The 19,575-nt window shown below is 36.0% G+C and overlaps 1 long non-coding RNA gene across 1 annotated transcript; it reads right to left on the reverse strand.

Moving 5' to 3' along the window:
* Positions 1–2,986: 2,986 nt before the first annotated feature.
* LOC125616868 lies at positions 2,987–9,084 on the reverse strand. The gene is made up of 3 exons (XR_007347653.1): positions 8,937–9,084; positions 6,973–7,232; positions 2,987–3,113 (listed from the first exon to the last, which is right to left on the reverse strand). It is a non-coding gene; the product is annotated as an uncharacterized LOC125616868 (long non-coding RNA).
* Positions 9,085–19,575: the final 10,491 nt, after the last annotated feature.

The raw sequence follows: 19,575 nt of genomic DNA on the forward strand, positions 1-19,575 counted from the left end.
TTGTTCCATGGTTTTCATTTTTGTGTGAAGTATTTTAAGTTTTTTTTTTTTTCATTCAAGTAACATTTTCTTTATTTTGTAATAGCTTTACAGAGACATCCAGAGTTTCTTGAGAGAGATGGGTAATAGAATCTATATTGTGAGACTTCACTGAAAATAAGTCTAACAATTCAGTTAGATAATAAAGAAATGTCTAAAAATCAGAGCAAGAAATTCACAGATATAGTCACTGAAATGTTTCAGTAGTAAACTGTGAAGTTTATCTCAATTCAATACATTTATCTCACATCTGAGGGTCTACTGTGTGTATGTGATCTGCTGAGTGCTGAGTACAGAAGTCAGGCTCAGCCGCAATCTCAGGGAATTCATTTCCCACAGAAATTTATGTTAAGCCAAAGAATATATATAAATGTAAGTCCTGTTTAAAATTTTAACAAGATTGCTATTTTTTACCTGGTTTATATCTGTACAATGGAATATTTACCACTTGGGAATCTGGCTTTCTTGCTAATGTATTGATAACATTTTGTTCCTAATCCTCTTCATGAGACCTGTTAATTGAAAGAAAATAACACATCCTGTTTCTAAGGGGGTATCACAGAAGAGTGTTGATTTTTCAGAGTTGAATTCATTTCAGTGCAACTTACTTATTAAATATGTAGTCTAAAAATATCCATATTCATATATATATATATATATATATATTCTCAAAATATTTACCTTTCTAAAGTGGTTATACAAATAATGTAATTCATTAGACCTTTCCAGATCATTTGAACTGACTTGGGCTTAAAAAGAGAAAATACATGTCACTGTAAATTGGTTCAGATATTACAACTACACCATATCATCTAGTGAACAAACTCCACTTTTTATGTTACTAGTATTTGGATGGAGCTCAAATTACATACCTCAGCCTTTAGAGCTGAGATGTATCAAAGATCAGAATTTGAGTCCAGATGACCATATTCAGTTCAAGCATCCTCATGATTTAAAGATAATTTTTTTGTTGTTCAGAAAACCATTTTCCTTCTGAAAACATACCATAAGTTGTATTTAAAGAAAGGTACACAGAGCTAGGTGAATGCTTACAAGAGCCCTTTTAGTTAAATTTCTCATTATTAGCCTTTGTGCTGTATGCTTATAAATGAAGCATAGCACAACATAATAGCCAGATCAACCACAATTAGGCTCTTGAATTAAAAGCAAGAAATGAGACATTTTGGCAGCTCTGGAACATTGCATTTCATAGGGCTCAGTGCACAGTGAGGTAACACAGGTGTTCCTGTAATTGCAGTACCTCGGGAAAATTCAGTGCTCAGTGGCCTTCAAATTCTCCCCTCTGATGGGATGTGAAAATCAGGTGTTAGTATCGTCTCCCTGTCATTGAGTGAAACACGACTGAAAACATTTTGGAGTTTTCGCTGCCCTAGATCAAATCAGGCATATGTTTTGGACTTCTTTCTCATGCAGTCACCGTTTCTGTAATGATGTGCCTGTCTTTGTACAAACACAGAAAAATATTTTTAGAGCCATTGTTGACAAAATGATCAAAAATATTTGAAGAGTCAGTGTTTACATTGTTGGTAATATCTTCCCCTTCTAGTATTAAAATAATGTATCAAACTCTGCCGTTTCCTTAGCCAGCCTTAAAAAAAAAAGAAAGAAAAAGAAAAGAAAGAAAGAAATGTATGTTTAACCCTGTGCTGAGATGAAAAGGATTATGGCTACTTTTGCTGTTTCACTAGAAGAAGAAATAGAGAGAGGAAGACAAGGAGGAGGAGAACGCTGCATTCTGCAGCATTATGTTTGCAAACCACATGCTGTTTGATGTTTTGAGGCAGCAAGCAGTTGCTGCTCAGGGATCTCTGGGAGCCGAAACTGAATCCCAAGAGTAGGGCTCTAGAAAGTGCTGAGAAAACAGCAGATAAAAGTTACTATTGTGGGGAGAATGCAAATAGCACTATGGAAGGGCCAGATGTGGACCAACCTATCACCTGCTGAAGAACATCCATGTGGGGAAAAGATGGGGAACTGCCTCTGAGCATAGGGAAGTAGTGACACACACCCAAGGCTGGTTCTCTTTCCAGCTGGTCTTGCTGAGGGAAACTGGAGGTCAGGGTCCACAAAGTCCTTGCATCTATCTACCAGATTTAACAGGCACCCTGACGACTGACTCCATGCAGGCTTTCACTGTACACAAAAATACGTCTCAAGTGTTATGAATAACATTTTTAATCTACTTGGGAAAGTAGTATTCTCAAATATAATCACCAACAGTTTAACATCTATGCCTAATGAATATGTTGTCCCAATTATTTACGGGAATGTGGAAGACAGTGCTTGAGGGGACTTTGGACAACTCAGTTCTCCCAAGACATGCAAGTCTTCCATTATTTCTAGCTGCATATCTGTGAGTAATAAACCCATTTCATTTAGCTTGTTTTGTGTGTGAGAGTGTCCTGTCTCTCTGGACTTAGACAAGTTGGCAACCATGCACAGTGAACCTGCTTCACAGACCATAAGAGCCAAAGCCTTGAGGGGGATGCTCAGGTTGCAATAGCACCATAAAGCACAGGTCATTGTCCACGGCGATAAAGACTATGCATAACTCAACATTTTACAGCAGTCATAGTTATAACTTGGAATAGAACCTTTATCTGACTCTTGAAGGGTTACCTGCATAAAGCCATGGTCTGTGGCTGAGGGCAGCTTTATACTTAAGCCAAAAATTGTAATGTGCATCCCTTTCATTTCTAGAGGCGCTGTCATTTTTCTACTCAGCTGCTCTACCCTGAAGCTATCATCCAGGCTTCTGATCTGTGAACTGTACTTGACAAATTGAATTCTCTGCAGAATCATCTCTTCTCAGAGAGGAAGCTTGGTGACCTTCCTCAATGACCAAAACAGTAATGGCTTGGTGCAAGAGGCGCCCTGACATCTTACCCTAAAAGAGAAATTAGTAATTTTCTTACCTTGCCTGTGGCCACGGACTACTCATAATTCTGAACTGTGGTGTTAGAATAACACATGGTGGAATTATTTCACTGCCAATATTTGTTTTAGTGGTTTTGGTTCATAGAAGCAGAGCATAGTGAAGGACCGTATGCCACCTGGAGACAATGATCAGTGAAAAAAGACGAAAATCATTCTTAAGGCCTTGTATCTTCTCCATTGACACAGAATTCAACAAACAGAGCAATCAAAAGAGACAGTACGAAAGAAATGGGAAAGCCATGCTGCTTCTCCACGGCTAAGAAATCACTAGCTGCCCTCAAAGACAGAAGCTGAGGTTATGTGGGGATACTGAAGAGGACCCACAACTGAGCCTTCAGTAATTCTCACACAAGCCTTCCCCCGCAAGTCTTAGCCCTGTTCCTCGGTTTGCACTGATGTAGGGGGCAACTACTTATTCCTATTCATGATTTTGTCTCTACATGGGAAAAAAAAAACACTTCTAGCTCTAGCAATCCTAGCCTTTCCTCCTCCTCTTGCTCACTGCTTTTCCCAACAGTAAGGAATAATTTACTGATTGCCGAGAATAGAAGGAGTTAATCCACCCATAGTCTAGCTCCTTTCTCCTACCTGAAGAGCACATGCACATTCCTCTTTTATCCATGTCTTAAATTTTCAAGGACCCTGTGCCTGAGTGGAGCAGTAGTGGGCTGAGCTGGTTTGGAGTGGGAACATTTACCTTTGATGACTCGATCAGGGATGCTGTTTGAAAAAACCCACAGAGAGGTCATTTTTGTTCCTCTCTGCCTTAGGGCTCTTTATTTTCCTTTGGTTCAGAGCACACAGAGACACCAAGGATGCTATTTTAGGGTCACCTCAAAGACCACATAACTAAATTTTTTCACATCTTCATGTTCCAGCAACTTCTGCCATCAGGAAGGCACCTCCTCATTCTTTTCACCTTTTCCAAATCTATGCATCATTCAAGCTCTTTTCTGGGTGTTAATTTCAACCACAAAATGTTCCACAGAGCAGCTGTGATATTTAAATATAATATGCGTGAAAGCATTGTGCCTGAAGCAGTAGGCACATACTAGTTGTGACTTTTCTTTTTCCATTTTAGTCACTCAAATCTATGTTAATCTTTACGGTATACTACTGGTCTGGGTATCGAGTGCTGCAATTTTCAAGAGATCAATGTGACAGTAAAGATACAAAGCCTAAAATTAACCATCCTCTTTGAGCCAAGATTTGGCTTCTGAGAATCGATGCTGACTTAAAACTTAAACTGGTAAAGATATATACACCCAGATAGATATACATTGTGAGATGATCAGTAATGAAATGACTAAATTACAGTATTTAAAATCATACTAGTGAGTTTTTAGAGATAATACAAAGTATTTCTGTACTTCTTCATGATCTTGTCTCAGTGGTAACCCTTTCCACTCTTGCAAAATCATATACAATAAGTTTGTCACTTTATTTTTCACTTTCTTTCCTGTATCATTTTTCAACATTATATTCTAAGATTTTTTATATATATATTTCCTATTATCATTTTAAAACACAGTGCTACATGTGTTGATGTTATCTAAAGGTGTACAACCCAAGATATGCATCCACATCGCATAGTAAGAACACACTATGCATTTGTAGAATAATTGAATAAATGCTCAAGTGTGTAGAACAAAGGTCTGGGTATCAAGTCCATGTCCATGTACTATCTGAATAAATAAAGAATGATTAATCAATCATCTCCTCTCTATATAAATCATTATCTTTTTCTTCACTTTTTTGTAGTAGGCACTCATTCCCGGAACCATTTCCCCAACATTTCTCATACATTTGTGTTGGGAAGTAATCATCTCTCACCACTCACAATGCCCTTGCATCATGAGCACTAAAAATGAGATAGAACATAAATTTGAAATAAAGCAATCAGGAAATGATCACATCATAGGCATAGAAAACACTCTCCCACTTGAATACAGCTGCACCTCACCATTTACATGCAGGCACTGCAAAAAAATAAAATAAAATTCTCTTTTATCTTTGACATCTCCTCAAAACTGATAGAGCATTGACCTCCAAAAACTTTTATACAAGTTTGTTCTTAGGCCAAGGTATTGAACAACCTAGACAAGCAGTGTTTTTTTCTCTGTTTGTTTTGTTTTCTTAGCATTAACATAGACAAAATAGTCACCCCAACTAACCAGTTTTCAGGTATATAATAAAACATATGTTAGAGAAGTAAAGTGTTTTAAAATATTGGAAGGGCTAATAAAATTTTCCATGAATCTCCCAATTTGAAAAATCTCAATGCTTCTGTGATACAACTTCAGTAGTATCAATTTGAAATTAGTCTGAGAACATTTTTACTGTTTTTCCTATGTGATTGACAGTGTATATAAAGACTCAAACTATGTTGTAAAAACATGTAGGACAACTTTTTTTTTCATTTTTTTGAACCATCAATTGCTACTCTAGTTTTTTATTTCATTGAACCTCTTTACCTTATTACTGTTATCTCCTCATCAAATCAAAGAAAATGTTTTCTAAATGTTTTGATGGCCACTAAGCACATAGGTCAGAAGCTAAGGTGTCTGTTATGGCGTGGGGTTCTCAGCTGTGGTACGAGTGTCAGAGTCTGGAACCTGCTTCCAGTTCAGGATTACATTCCCCTACTGCTAATCTATCCTTGGCACTTGGCATAGTCTCCTCTATAGAACCCCATTTGTCATTATTTTGTCACACTTTGGGGGGGGGAGGATATTTTCAGGTAAATGGCATTTCCTGAAAGATCAGAGCAACAGACTGAGCAGTATTTTTTTCTGTGTTCAGGTTTTTGTGCATCCTTAGATAACTAAAAATCACCTTAATATTTGCTGTTGAATTACAGAAAAATTCAGCATGCATGAGAAATAATTTCTAAATTTTAATTCTATAGGCTAAGCTACTAAAACGCCTTCAAACCCTGAAGCCCCTTCACAATCCGAAGAGATGAATGGTGAATGTTATACATATTCTAAACTCCAAAGAAGCTGCCTATGAGACTTTCTTGATGAATAGTTATTCTGTGACTGCATTACTCTTTGCAAAACAGCAAAGATTTTGAGGCAAGCTTTATTGATGCTAACCGTTAGACCTTAAACATGGTACTGTATCTTTGAGTGATTTGGGTTTCAAGTAGAATGGGCTGAGACAAGATCTTTGGAACACACTGATGTTAACCAAATTCATAGAAGGATCTATAATGCAGATGCTGATTTGCTAATTTGCATTGGGAAATTCAACTTCTGGGGAATGTAAATGTTCTATCCACTGTGCACTGCCCACCTAGAGGCATATGCTTTTACCCTGAAAGACCAACTGTTAGAAGATTGGTTGGTGGATATGGACACAGAGAAGGAAGAATGAGTTTGATGGTCTTTATACTAGTTTCACAAGCAATAACCACAGTGTGTAACTTTTTGTAGACAGATTCTTGGATTTTTTTTTTGAGAGTCTTCTAATTCAGATGTTAGAAAATCATAACTGAAATTTTATGTACTTCACTTCAATATTGGTTTATCAGTATCCTCCAAATAGAGAATAATTTAATGGATTATATTGAAAGTTTTAAAAAATTCACTGCTTTGGTCTGGTTTTCACAGATACTTTCCAATTGAGGATATTCTTGCTGTCTTTTGAAACTCTCTCAATTTCATTGAGATCCTTCTGCCAACAAGTGACTTTTTACATTGTATCAGTAGTGATTAATTTATTTTAGACCTTAATTGTCCTTAAGGATATAATAACATTACAGATCCTTTTCTCAGAAAAACAAATATTGTGTGTGCATATAAAATTTTTCATACTCCTCAAAGTGTTTAGGTATCCTAAAGTTGATTCCTGTCCTACAGATACATCAAGTCAGGGCAATCCTACCTGTCCAGAGAACATCAGACTTATTTTTAGAACATTTCAGGACTCAAAAAAGAGTCGAACATGAAATTCCATTTTTATGTCATTTACCAAATGCAGTGCCAGGCCCATGCTGGAATGTCCCCTTGGGTCTGCTCCAGTCAGAGATGCTGTCTGGACTCAGCTACAGAGCTGGCTTTGTTCTCACTGAGGATGAGTGTAGGTAAGTGACAGGGGGTTTATCTGCAGCTCCCAGCAAGAGAAAGTGCTGCTCTTTATCTTCTTCTTGCTTTATTCACAACAGAAGTTTGGAATCATGATGACTCACCTATCTTGGGACTCTAAGCAGGAAGGGCAGGTTTTACAGTATTCTGTATAAAAAAAAATAGAAGATGAGCAAACAGGATCTCTACAGAGATGTTTTAATGAGTCAACAGACAGTGTATATTCCCCCTCATTGTTGCAGTGATCTAACATTTCTTAGACGAACACAACAGCCTTGATGCACCTTGTTCAGGAGAAACAAGCAATAGTTACTGTCCCATTTACCTCCTGGAAATGATTTGGGATCTCACATTTGGGGAATTCTTTATTATTATTCTTATACTTCTCTTCGTTTTTATTTTATTAAAATACCTTGGTAACATGTGAACATAGCACCTATGTTTTATAAATATTGTCTAACTTCAAAATGATTGAAACAATAACTTTCCGAAGCTTCATATCATCAAAGGCAGTAATAAAATATACATTGCTCTCCCTTAAAATGAAGTAAAATTAAAATTCACAGCACAGCAACAACAAAGAAAAGTCCTGCAGGTGACCATGGTGTGTAGACAATAAGATATATTTGTAAGTTATTTGTAAATGCTCTTTGCGGGGCTCTATATGGGTTTCTCTTTCTATCAAACTTTTTGTCTTACTTATAGATTATTGATTCATGTTTGAGTGCATTTTGTAACTTGTACCCACATCTTTCCATCTGCTCCCATATTAATTTCTGTAGCCACTCTTTCTCCCAGTTTATCAGAAAGCTAGACTCTCCCATTCCACATCTTCACTGGTCGGGCTTGGTATCCTTTTAAATTGTATTTGGCTCTCTTTCTTGTAACCCTATAGATCCTTTAGGTGGACTTTGGAATTTTATTTAGGCATAAAATTTTTGTTTGGGAATAGTAGGGAATTCTGCTCACTTTGTATTTGTTTGCCTATACTTCAATTAGATGGAACATAATAAATGGTCAATTTTAGCTAAAATATGATGGAATATTGACAATTTAAGATGGTTCACACATTATTTTTTATGTATATTGAAAAAATAGAAGAAATTTGTGAGAAAAATGTGAGCAAAATTCTTGGCCCTTAAGCTCTCTTTATATGCTAACCTTTTTATTATTATTTAGGATAATTTGGTACTGTCTATAATAAGTGTCAAGTAATACTTCAGATATCCTCAAGTGTATGTGCAATGCATGGGTAACCATATTATATCAGAACCTAACCTCTAAGGATGAAATTTAATATCTTTTGGTCATTCTAAACTTATTTTTAAATGACCAGGTTTAGGTATGATCCTCTTCATGCTACTTGTTCTGTTATATTTATATTCAGCCATATTCACATACCAATCTTATCCTCTTTATAATAACATCCCTAGGAACATATCAGATCTCAGGAAAACAAGTTTGCAGGAAATGTAAAGATCTAGATATATTAGGTATTCTAAAATGTCATACTGCAAACATATCAAATGTCCTAGCTTAGCATCATTTTTGTTCCAATTGTGTGGATCAAATCCTCTTTAAATCCCTTTTTGAATTATCCCCATATTCGTAACCTATCTCAATGTCGTTTTTAAAAAATCAACCTTCAAACAAAATATAGAGGGAAAATAGAATAGCTGGTTTTCTCATTCGACTCATGATCATTTCCCACTTTATGATCAGTTTCAGGCCTTAGGTTCATCATCATGATCAGTATTCATGTTCAGAGCTGACTTAGGCAAAATTTCATTCAAAGGATAAGCTAATTTAAGGGCAAAACTGAATGGTTTGCTAAATAGATTGTGTACTCACATTTTTATTTGAAACTCTACTGATTGCTTCTGTTAATGCAACATTGTCATAGAGTATGGGTGGCTTTGGTAGCACTCTTGTCATTGCCATAATTAATTCTCACTTGGAACGAGTATGACATTCATCACATTTTAGATGGTGCTCCAACATTCTGTGTCAGAACAGAAGGAAGGCGGTGATTGACAAAATGTTTATGTGACAGATACACTCACACATAAATACACATCTGATGAACTTGAAAATTAGCTTGCTGTTTGGAACACTGGATGCATATTTTAGAAAACCAACTTCACAAAAATGCTATTTTCCACTGCTCATTTCAGCTAAAAGGAGAGCAACAACATAAAGCTCATATACCAAAACAAAATGATTTACTTTATTCAGCCATTTCAAACAACTTATGACAAGAAATAGCAGAAAGCTTAAGGCCAGACCACTTAAATTCCAATAATACTCAAAGAGTGGATTTTTGTTTTTCAATCAAGGGGGGAAGCCAAACATTCTTGTTTAAAAATATCCTTTGGCATTTTTTCTTGAATTTTAGATATTACCTTTTGGTAACCAATTTAGATATGCTTACATATTTTTAACTATTTTAGTCTTCAGAATTAAGGACACACACATGCTAATTAGTTGAAAAACTGCATTCTAGTTCACCTGCTTCTTAGTTTCCAGTCCTAAATTGCATGTCCTCCCTGCTTTCCAGGGTGTTGTTCCAGTTTCTTGTTACTTTATGCAATGCTCAATGTTCCTGCTCCTTAACCCTCATTATCAGTAAACTATTGCAGTATAATAAGAAATCTCAGAAATAAGTGGCTTAAAATAATGATCATGTATTGCACCTGAATCTGCAGGTCTGCCAGGTCGGTTCTGGTGAGTTGTTTATTTGCTCTCACTGAGGCTTATGTATGTTTGTACAGATCATCCAAGGCCTGGCTCTTCTAAAAGAGCTCACTCAAAAGGCTGGTACATGGCTGGGGTAAGAGAAATAACTGGGCCTCATGTCTCTCAGGATCCAGCAGACTGATATTGTCTCTTTTCTGGGCAGGAAAGAAGCAGAAGCTTCCAAGATGCACCCGAAATTGGTCCAGAACAATTTTATCATGTTCTTTTGGCCAAAGCAAGACACAAAGCTAGTCTAGATCCAAAAAGAAGGGAAATAGAGACAGACAAAAGAAGCTTCAATATCCCACTGCAAAGTTTATAGCAAAGAAGCAGTGAAGAACTGGGAAGACTTACAATAAGTCAATCGTACCCTTTCATCATTATTTCAGAAATATTTACTGTGCAGCTTCTTTTCAATGTCCATACCCCTATGAAACCGAATGGCTTTATGTACTTATTTACAATACACAGAGGAAGCCAGACTAGAATCCAAAGTCAAGGAACAAAGTCAAAAGATAAGATAGGTCTTCATATTATATCCATTTACTTTATATGTCTTCATTGTCCAAATTGCCAAAGTAGATCCCTCTCCATGTTACCAGCTTTGAAATGTTTCCATATCATATTGCTGATTACCTGGGATTTGACCTTATGTTTGGGATTTTTTTTACAGTAATAACACGTAGACATTTGAAATGATCTTTATTTTGCAAAATACTTTACTTGGTCCTTGAAACTGAACATCTGAACTGTAATGTAAGGAGGAATATGTGGCATGAATTTTGATATCAGATATACCTAAGTTAAAATTTCACTTCTGCAACTTACTGCTATATAATTTGACAAAACTTCTTGGCCTCTCCAATTTCACTTCCACTCTACCTGATAGACTCCTTGTGAGAACTATGTGTGGTATTGCATGTAAATACACATACCAACCAGTTTTCCTTTTCCTAATATAATAGCTCACACTTTGACAAAACTGAGAAAATGAAGAGAACAAGGAGGGCCCCAGGGAGACTCAGCACAGAGCTCTCCCTTTTAGGTGGCTCCCTCTAAGCTTCTTGAGAAAAATAACTCATTAAAAATAGAATTTCAACCATTAACATTTTTCATTGAAATTATTAAACTCACTTTTAGCAAGTTATGTTAAATAATAGTCCTTTTCCAATCATGTTCTTATGCATGAAATATGGAAGCATTTTCCTGGATTCATCTACCTTCTTCAATCTACAATAAAGAATATGTCAAAGCAAATACAGTACTTTAATCAAACCTGTCTAATATATAAGTAGTTTGTAATTTTACTTTTATTAGGATCTATATCTGTTAGCCACAGGCTCCTGAATCTCTTCATAAAATGTGACAAAAGTATACTGACAATTCAATATTTATATGGTAAAAAGACTATATATATATATAGTAAAAATAAATAACTCAATAAAAAATACTTTCGTGTTTAGTGAAATATTTTTGGTTTTTGTTTTTCAGTTTTGTTTTGTTTTGCTATAAAGGAGAAGGGAATCAATTACCAGACCATTCAAAATAAAGTTTGTTTGTATCTTCAATATGTACAAGGAAAAAGCAAATCATTCTGTTTTATAAAATCAGGAGGCATATTTTATCTTTCTGTAGAAATCTCAAACAGCCACATACTTAGAGTCATAGTTAACCTCTTGTAGCTCAAGGATTTTTAAGGCTGGTTATATACTCTGTAAGATTTTTCCTTTATTTCAAAGAGTTCATTTATATTTTGTTTACCTGTTTGTCCAAGTTCACTGATATACTGTGATGCTTCTTCCCTGTGGGGAGAAAAAAAAATAATGCATCCCTAGAAAAAGAATGGTGTAGGACTCTAGTTTTCAGGGTAGTAGTCTCTACAAGGACATTTGCCCAGAAAGGATCAGCAAACTTTAATTCTATCAGAAATTTAATCTTGTAATGAAGCCTGAAAATTCCATTTTTGTTAATAGAAGGAGAACCAGCATGAAATGTAGTGAACAAACCATTTGCCCTGACTGCTAACAGAGTCACACTGAGTCATCAGACTCAGCATAATAAAATTGATTTAATTATATTGAAGAGAATGGGGTGGGGAGAGGCTGAATTGGCAGAGTCATCCAAATGCAAACAAGACACACTCAAAATTGTTATTGGGGCGTAATGTGCTTGGAGTGAGAGGATGATGTGCCACATTCAGGAGTCCTGATAGGTAGTAAGGCCAGCCTTTCCGCTCTCTACTCTCTCTCACTAGATACCCTGCACATTTTTTTTTCTTTGATTTCTCTGAATAGGATCTCAATTATACCAACAGAGAAACCAATTATGTAGTGTGTTTATTCCTTTGGGCTGCTTCTTAAAGGTTCTGGAAATCCATTTCTGTGATGTGAATGTTTGTGTCCCCTAAAATTTCATATGTTGAAATCATAACCCAGAGGTGATGCCAATAAAAGGCAGTTGTTTTAAGGGAAAAGAATGACATCATGAGGGTCAGTCCTATGAATGAAGCTAGTGACCTTATAGACAAGGTCCAAGGGAGTTTGCTTGCCTTTTCTGCCCATGAGAAGACACAACAAATTAACATCTAAGAATCAGGAAACACCCTTCACAGACACTGAATCTGCCACTGCCTTAATCTTACACTTTCTAGCCCCCAGAGCTGTGAAAAACAAATTTATGTTGTTTATAAGCTATCTGGTGAATAGTATTTTACTATAGCAAACTGAATGGGCTAAGTCATCGTGCTTTTGAATTAATCTAAATGTACTTGCACTTATAAGCTCCAGAAACATTGTGCATAGAGTCTACTTTTCCTTAGGATTCATGTTGCTATCAATTTGTTAAAAATAAAATTTATATATTTAAAATTGTGTGTGTGTGTGTGGTGTGTGTGTGTGTGTGTTTGAAAGACTAAGTTATACATCAAACAGAAAGGTACCTTGCCCAGCCTAAGAACCCAGACCAGTATTTGTAGACTTAGCCTCTGGGATAGCACCCATACTATCCCATTCAGCCTCTAGCCAAGTGGACAAGGACTTCAGCCTGGTTTGCATGTTCCCAGGCTCCCCTGGGCCCAGGATCCAGGTTTGCTCCAGTAGACCCATGGTCCAGTCCTCTACCAGAAGACCCCAGTACCATGTTGTATATTTAGACTGATACTCATGAGACACACCTACAGATTCAGGCTCAAGGCCCATATCAGTTACACATTACTCCCTATGGACCCAGGCTTCAGGCTGTTCCCTCTTGACAAAGAATTTAATAATTGTTAATAAATCTGAGTGAACATCAATAAAATACATAGGAAAAATTCATTGAAATAGGAAAAACAATAAACCACCCAAATTAGAAAATTTACAGAAGGCTGGGAGTATAGTTCAGTGACAGAGTGCTTGCCTAGCATGCATATGGCCCTGGGTTCAATTCCCAGTACAACAAAAAGAGAAAAAGAAGAAGGAAATTGACAGAAGAAACATATATAGATATAGATAGATAGATAGACAGATATATTTCAGAATTCTGGAGCTGAAAAATACAATGAATAAAATTGAAAATTCCAATAGAGTATCAACAGCAGAACTGATCAGACAGAAATAAACTGAACTCAGAAACAAATCATTTGAAAATATGTTGTCAGTAGGAAGAAGAATGAAAAAGAAAGACAAAACCTTGTGGGATTTATAGAACAGCATCAAAAGAACAACTAAGGAATTGTAGGAGTTTAAAAAGAAGGAGAGACGAAGGGGGAGAAGATTGCTTTAAAAAATAAAAGTTTTCAAACAAATATGTGGAAAAATAAATACCCAGGTACAGGTAAAGAAAGTCAAAAGTCTCCACTCAGATTTAATCCATATATGACCACATCAATACATATTATAGTCAAATTATTAAGACTCAGAACACAAAAGAAGAACCTAAAAGCAACAAGAAAAATAAATAAATTGCATATCATGATGGCATGTCAATAGGCAAGTTGATGTTTTCTCATCTGAAACTGAGAGGTCAGGAGACAGTAGGATAATATACTCAAAGTGCTAAAGAGAAAAGACAAAAACTGTGAATGAAAAATATTATACCCAGCAAAACTGTCCTTCAGAAATGAAGCAAAGATAAGCACTTTCATAAACAAAAGCTGAGTAAGCTCATCACCATGATATCTGTCTTACAAGAAATGTTGAAGGAATATTTTATGCTGAAATAGAAGGACACTAATTAGTTACAAGAAAACCTGTAAAAGTATAAAACTCCTGATAAAATAAGTACATGGTCAAATTAAGAATACTCAAATACTATAATCACAGTGAATAATTCATTTGTCTTTATTAAAAGTTTAAAAGCCCAAAAAATTAAAAATAACAATAGCTACAATAATTTGTTGAAGAATACACAATAAAAAGAAGTAAATTGTGACATCAAAAATGTTAAATACATAGGAGGGGAGTTCAAGTGTAGAAATTTTTATGCAATCAGGGTTGTTATTATCAGCTTAAGATAGCCTATTACATTGTGTTTTAAATAAGCCTCTTGGTAACAACAAAGCAAAAGCCTGTGGCAGAAACAGGTGAAAAGTACAGAATCAAACCATAAAACTAGAGAAAATCATTGGTTACAAAGGATGACAGTAAAAAGATAAAAAAAAAAAAAAAAGGAGCAAAGGATCTACAAAAGGACCAGAACACAATTAACAAAATAGTAGTTACTTATTTCCATCAGCTTTTTGTCACTGTGAGCAAAATACTCAACAAGGACAACTTGAAGGAAAGTTTATTTGGGGCTCATAGTTTCAGAGGTCTCAATGCACAGATATGCAACTCCATAGCTCTGGGCCCAAGGTGAAGCAGAGGATGATGGGGAAAGAGCCCAGTGAAGGAAAGCTTCTCCCCGGGGCAGCAAGGAAGGGGAGGAGATGCAGGGAGGAGAACCCTTCTGGGGCATGCCCCCAAAGACCCACTTCCTCCAGCCACACCCCACCTGCCTACAGTTGCCACCCAGTCAGCCCAATCAAACTAAGGTGAACTGTTAAGGTACAGTTCTCACAATCTAATTATGTTACCTCTGAATATGCCTGTATTAACAAGAGCTTTGGGGGGGGGGCACCTCATATCCAACCATAACAGTAGTACTAAGTGCTCATTTAACAATAATTGCCCAGAATACAACTCAGCTAAACTCTCCAATAAAAAAAATAAGAACTAGATTAACCTAAAAGAAAAAGAGGAACAACTACGGACTGCCTAAAAGAGACTTAAAAGAGAGTAGAAGCCCTATATTTACATCAGATAAAATAGGTCTTAAGTCAAAAACTAGAAAATGAGACAAGAAAGTCTCATCATATTGGTAAAGGGAGCGATTCAAAAGGATAACAATCATAAATATATATAGATTTAGAGTGCCTGGGTATGTAAAGCAGATATTAATAGATCTGATGCAAGTGTCTGTGATGCTGAAGCAAGAATTACAGGCAGTCAGTATAGATAGGTCAATGGAGTCAGGTCAGGTCCAGTCAGGTCAATTTTAAGTGAGTCCTCCCCTGAGGGATTGAAATGTTAATTCCTTCAGAGCCCTTCCTCCACCCTTATCTAGAACCTGCCCCTGTTCCAACCTGTTTCCAAGGTAACCTGTCCCAGGAATTGTCCCTCCCTACAGGGAACTAAAGGGTCCTTAATGTGTCCTTGGATACTCCATCCAGCCCTTCCCCCTTCAGTCCACCTGTTTCCCACCTTTTGGCCATCCCACCAGGCATTCCTGGGCCTATGCATGAAGAGGAAAGATAAGGGGAAGAGGGCAGAAGAACAAAGGAAGCCTGGGACATATAAAAAAGGGCAGAACACCTCACTTCTTTGGATACCAGGATACCAGCTATGTCCCCCTCTCCCTCATGGGAGAAGTCTATGTTACCCCTTTTTAAATAAACCCTGCTTTATATGCTTGCCTTGGCGTGCTTCTCTAATGTTCAAACTTCAAAATGTGGGGAAGCAGGACTCATCACCAATAACCAGCAGTATCAATGCAATAATAGTAGGGGACACCAAAGTCCCACCAGATTCAATAACGGACATATCATTCAGAAAGAAAATTAAGAAGGAAGCATTAGATTTGAACTTCACTTTGGACCAAATGGATATGTACAGACACATTCAGAGCATTCCATCCAACAACGGTAAAACACAAATTCTTTTTTTTTTTTTTTGCTGTTTTTCTTTAATCTTTTATTGATTTTATTTTTTAAAATACATGACAGTGGTGGAATGCATTACAATTCTTATTACACATATAGAGCATAATTTTTCATATCTCTGTATATAAAGAATGTTCACACCAATTCATGGCTTTATACATGTACTTTTTTTGCATTACAATTCTTAATACACACAAATTCTTCTTAAAAACATACAAAATATTCTCTAACCAGGTATGAGGCCCACACCTATAATCCTAGCATCTCACAAGGAAGAGGCAGGAGGATGGCAAATTCAAGGCCAGCCTAGACAACTTAGTGGGAATTCATCTTAAAATAAAGAATGTAAAGGACAGGGGATGTAGCTTAGTGGCAAAGCATCCCTGGATTCAATCCCCTGTATTTAGAAAAGAAAATTCTCAAGAAAGATCTTATAAGACACAAAACAAATTGTAAAATTTTTAAAGATTGAAATCATAACAAGTATCTTTTCTAACCACTATGGTATGAAATTATAAACTGATAAAGGAGGCCTTTTAGAAATTCATAAATACAAGGATATTAAATAATATGCTCCTGAAAAAATCAATGGGCCAAAGAAGAAATTAAAACTAATGTAAATATGTTTTGTGACAAATGAAAATAAATATATCATATATCAAAACTATGGATGAAGCAAAAGCAGTTTCAAGAGCGATGTTTACAGCAATAAATTCTTACGTCAAAAGAAAGAAAAATGTTAAATAATCTAACATTATAGCCCCAGAAACCACAAAAAGAAGAAAATTTTAAGCCCAAAGTTAGTGGAAAGAATGAAATTGTAAAGATCAGAACAGAAATCATTGAAACAGAGAAGAAAAAACAATAGACGATATCAATGGAATTAAGTTTTTTTAAAACATTAAAAAGTAGACAAACCTAAAGCTAAAGCAAGATTAAAAAAAAAGAGAGAGAGGAGGCTCAAATAATTCAGACATGAAAGACGAATATTCCAGAAATACAAAGGATTATAAGAGACAACTATTTTAAAAATGTCAGAAACTGGAAGAATGAACTGGTTCCCGGAAACATTACAAACAGCCAAGATGAAATCACCAACAGAGAATCTGAATGGATCAATAATGAGTAATGTGATTGAATTAGTAATAAAAATTTCCCATCAGAAAAGCCAAGGAGCTGATGGCTTCACTCCTATATTCCTCCAAACAGAGGACTAGCACTAATTCGTTTCAAAATCTTCTAAAACATCCAGAAAGAAGGAGTACTTCCAAAATCATTTCATGCAAGCAAGTCAAGGACACTAGAAGAAAAGAAAACTATAGGCCAATAACGCTAATGAACATAGATGCAAAAATTCTCAATAAAATTCTACCTAGCCAAATTCAACAAATAGCACAGTAAAAGGATCATTTACCATGATCAAGTGGGATCTATCCCAGGGACTTACGGACACTGCACATAGGCAAACCTATAAATGTGATATACTGCATTCACAGAATAAAGGATTGAACAATGTGATTATCTCAATAGATGTAGAAAAAACATTTGGTAAAGTTTGACATCTCTTCGTGATAACAACCCTCAATGAATCAAGTAAAGGAGGAAATGTTCCTCAACACAATGAAGGCCATGGATGACAACTCACAGCTAACATCATAGTGGAAAAAACTCTAAGATCCAGGATAAGGCAAGGAAGGCCCTCTTTCTGCTTCTAGTCAATAGAGTACTGGAAGTCTCAGCCAGAGCAGGTAGAGAAGAGAAAGAAGTAAAAGACAGAAGGTGAACAGATAAAGAAAATGTGGTACATATGGTGCACATTCTTAAGGCTACAACACCTTAAAAAAAAGGGGCTGGGGATGTGGCTCAAGCGGTAACACGTTCACCTGGCATGCGCAGGGCGCTGGGTTCAATCCTCAGCACCACATAAAAATAAAATAAAGATGTTGTGTCTACTGAAAACTAAAATAAATAAATAAATATTTAAAAAAAAAAAAAAACTTAAAAAAAGAAATTCTATCATTCCGGTAAACATTATGTTAAATGAAAAAAGCCAGGCACAGAAAGGCAAATACTGACATATTTCACTTACTCAGAATCTATAAATGTTGTGTTCGTGGGAGTACAAAATTGGTCAAAAGAATACAAAATTTCAGTTAGACAAGAGGAATAAGTTCCAGAGATCTATTGTTTAGCATGGTAGCTATAACTAATAGTGATGTAATATATTATTGAAAATCATTAAAGTTCTTACCCCACCCCCACACACACACACATGCACACATACATAATACACATATTCACATGCATATACATATAACATTGCATGTTACTTAGTTTATCTATTCTACAATATATACATATTTCAAAACATGCATATATCACATGATCCATTTTTGTCATTTTTTAAAAATAAATTAGTAAAATATGTCTAGAGGGGAAAAAGAAAGAAAGGCAGCATGACAAAGACTCAACTGAAGTCAGGAAACCTGGCGCTTTTTTGTTGTCATTCTTTTTAGATATACATTCCAGGAGAGAGTATTTTGACATGTTATACTTACATGGAGCATAACTTATTCGAATTAGGATCCCATTCTTGTAATTGTAGATGATGTGGAGTTTCACCGGTAGTGTATCCACATACGAATATAGGAAAGTTATGTCTGATTCATTCTACTGTCTTTCCTGTTCCCATCTCCCCTTCTTTCCCTTCATTGTCCTCTGTCTAATTGAATGAACTTTTATTTCCCCCAACTTGTTCTGTGTTAGCATCCACATTTCAGAGAGAACATTCAGCCATTGGTTTTGGGAGACAGACTTATTTCACTTAGCATGATCACCTCCAGTTCCATCCACTTACCAGCAAATACCACAATCTCATTCTTCTTTAAGGCTGAGTAATACTCCAGTGTGTCTATATACCACATTTTCTTTATCCATTCGACTGTTGAAGGGCACATAGGTTGGTACCCTAGCTTGAGCTGCTATAAACATTGATGTGGCTGTGTCACTGTAGGATGCTGATTTTAAGCCCTTCAGGATATACTGAAGAGTAGAATAACTGGGTCAAATGATGGTTCCATTCCAATTGGAATCCTGGAACTTATTGCCAGTTCAGCTACCCTAATGAGGAGTTCCCATCAGTTCAGAAAGCTTTTTCAGTGACTTTTCTGCACAAAACTCAAGGACTGGCTGTTATCACAGACATAGAATGTTACCTGAGCCTAATGTTCTACTGCCTAGGGTCCAGAAATCTACAAGTTCTAAAACCAGAGCCTGATCACTCAAAGTCTATAATTTTAATTATATTTTAAGTAATATATAAATAAAAATAAGGCTACAGCAAAAATATACTGCCATATGTAGTGTCCCATTCAAAACTCTTGTAGCAATTTATTTAATAAAAGATTACATTTTCTCAAAAATGTATTTCAAAGATATTCCACTTAGATTTCATACTTTCCCTTACCTTTCATCTCCACTGAATCAGAAAAGACATAAGAAAATTGATCTATATTTCAGTTATCCTTTCCTACTTCATATATTTTGGTGTTTCCCCTAATTTGCCAATGTCCCGTG

The sequence above is a fragment of the Marmota marmota genome, unplaced genomic scaffold, assembly GCF_001458135.2.
Source record: "Marmota marmota marmota unplaced genomic scaffold, marMar, whole genome shotgun sequence".
NCBI classification, from domain to species: Eukaryota; Metazoa; Chordata; class Mammalia; order Rodentia; family Sciuridae; genus Marmota; species Marmota marmota.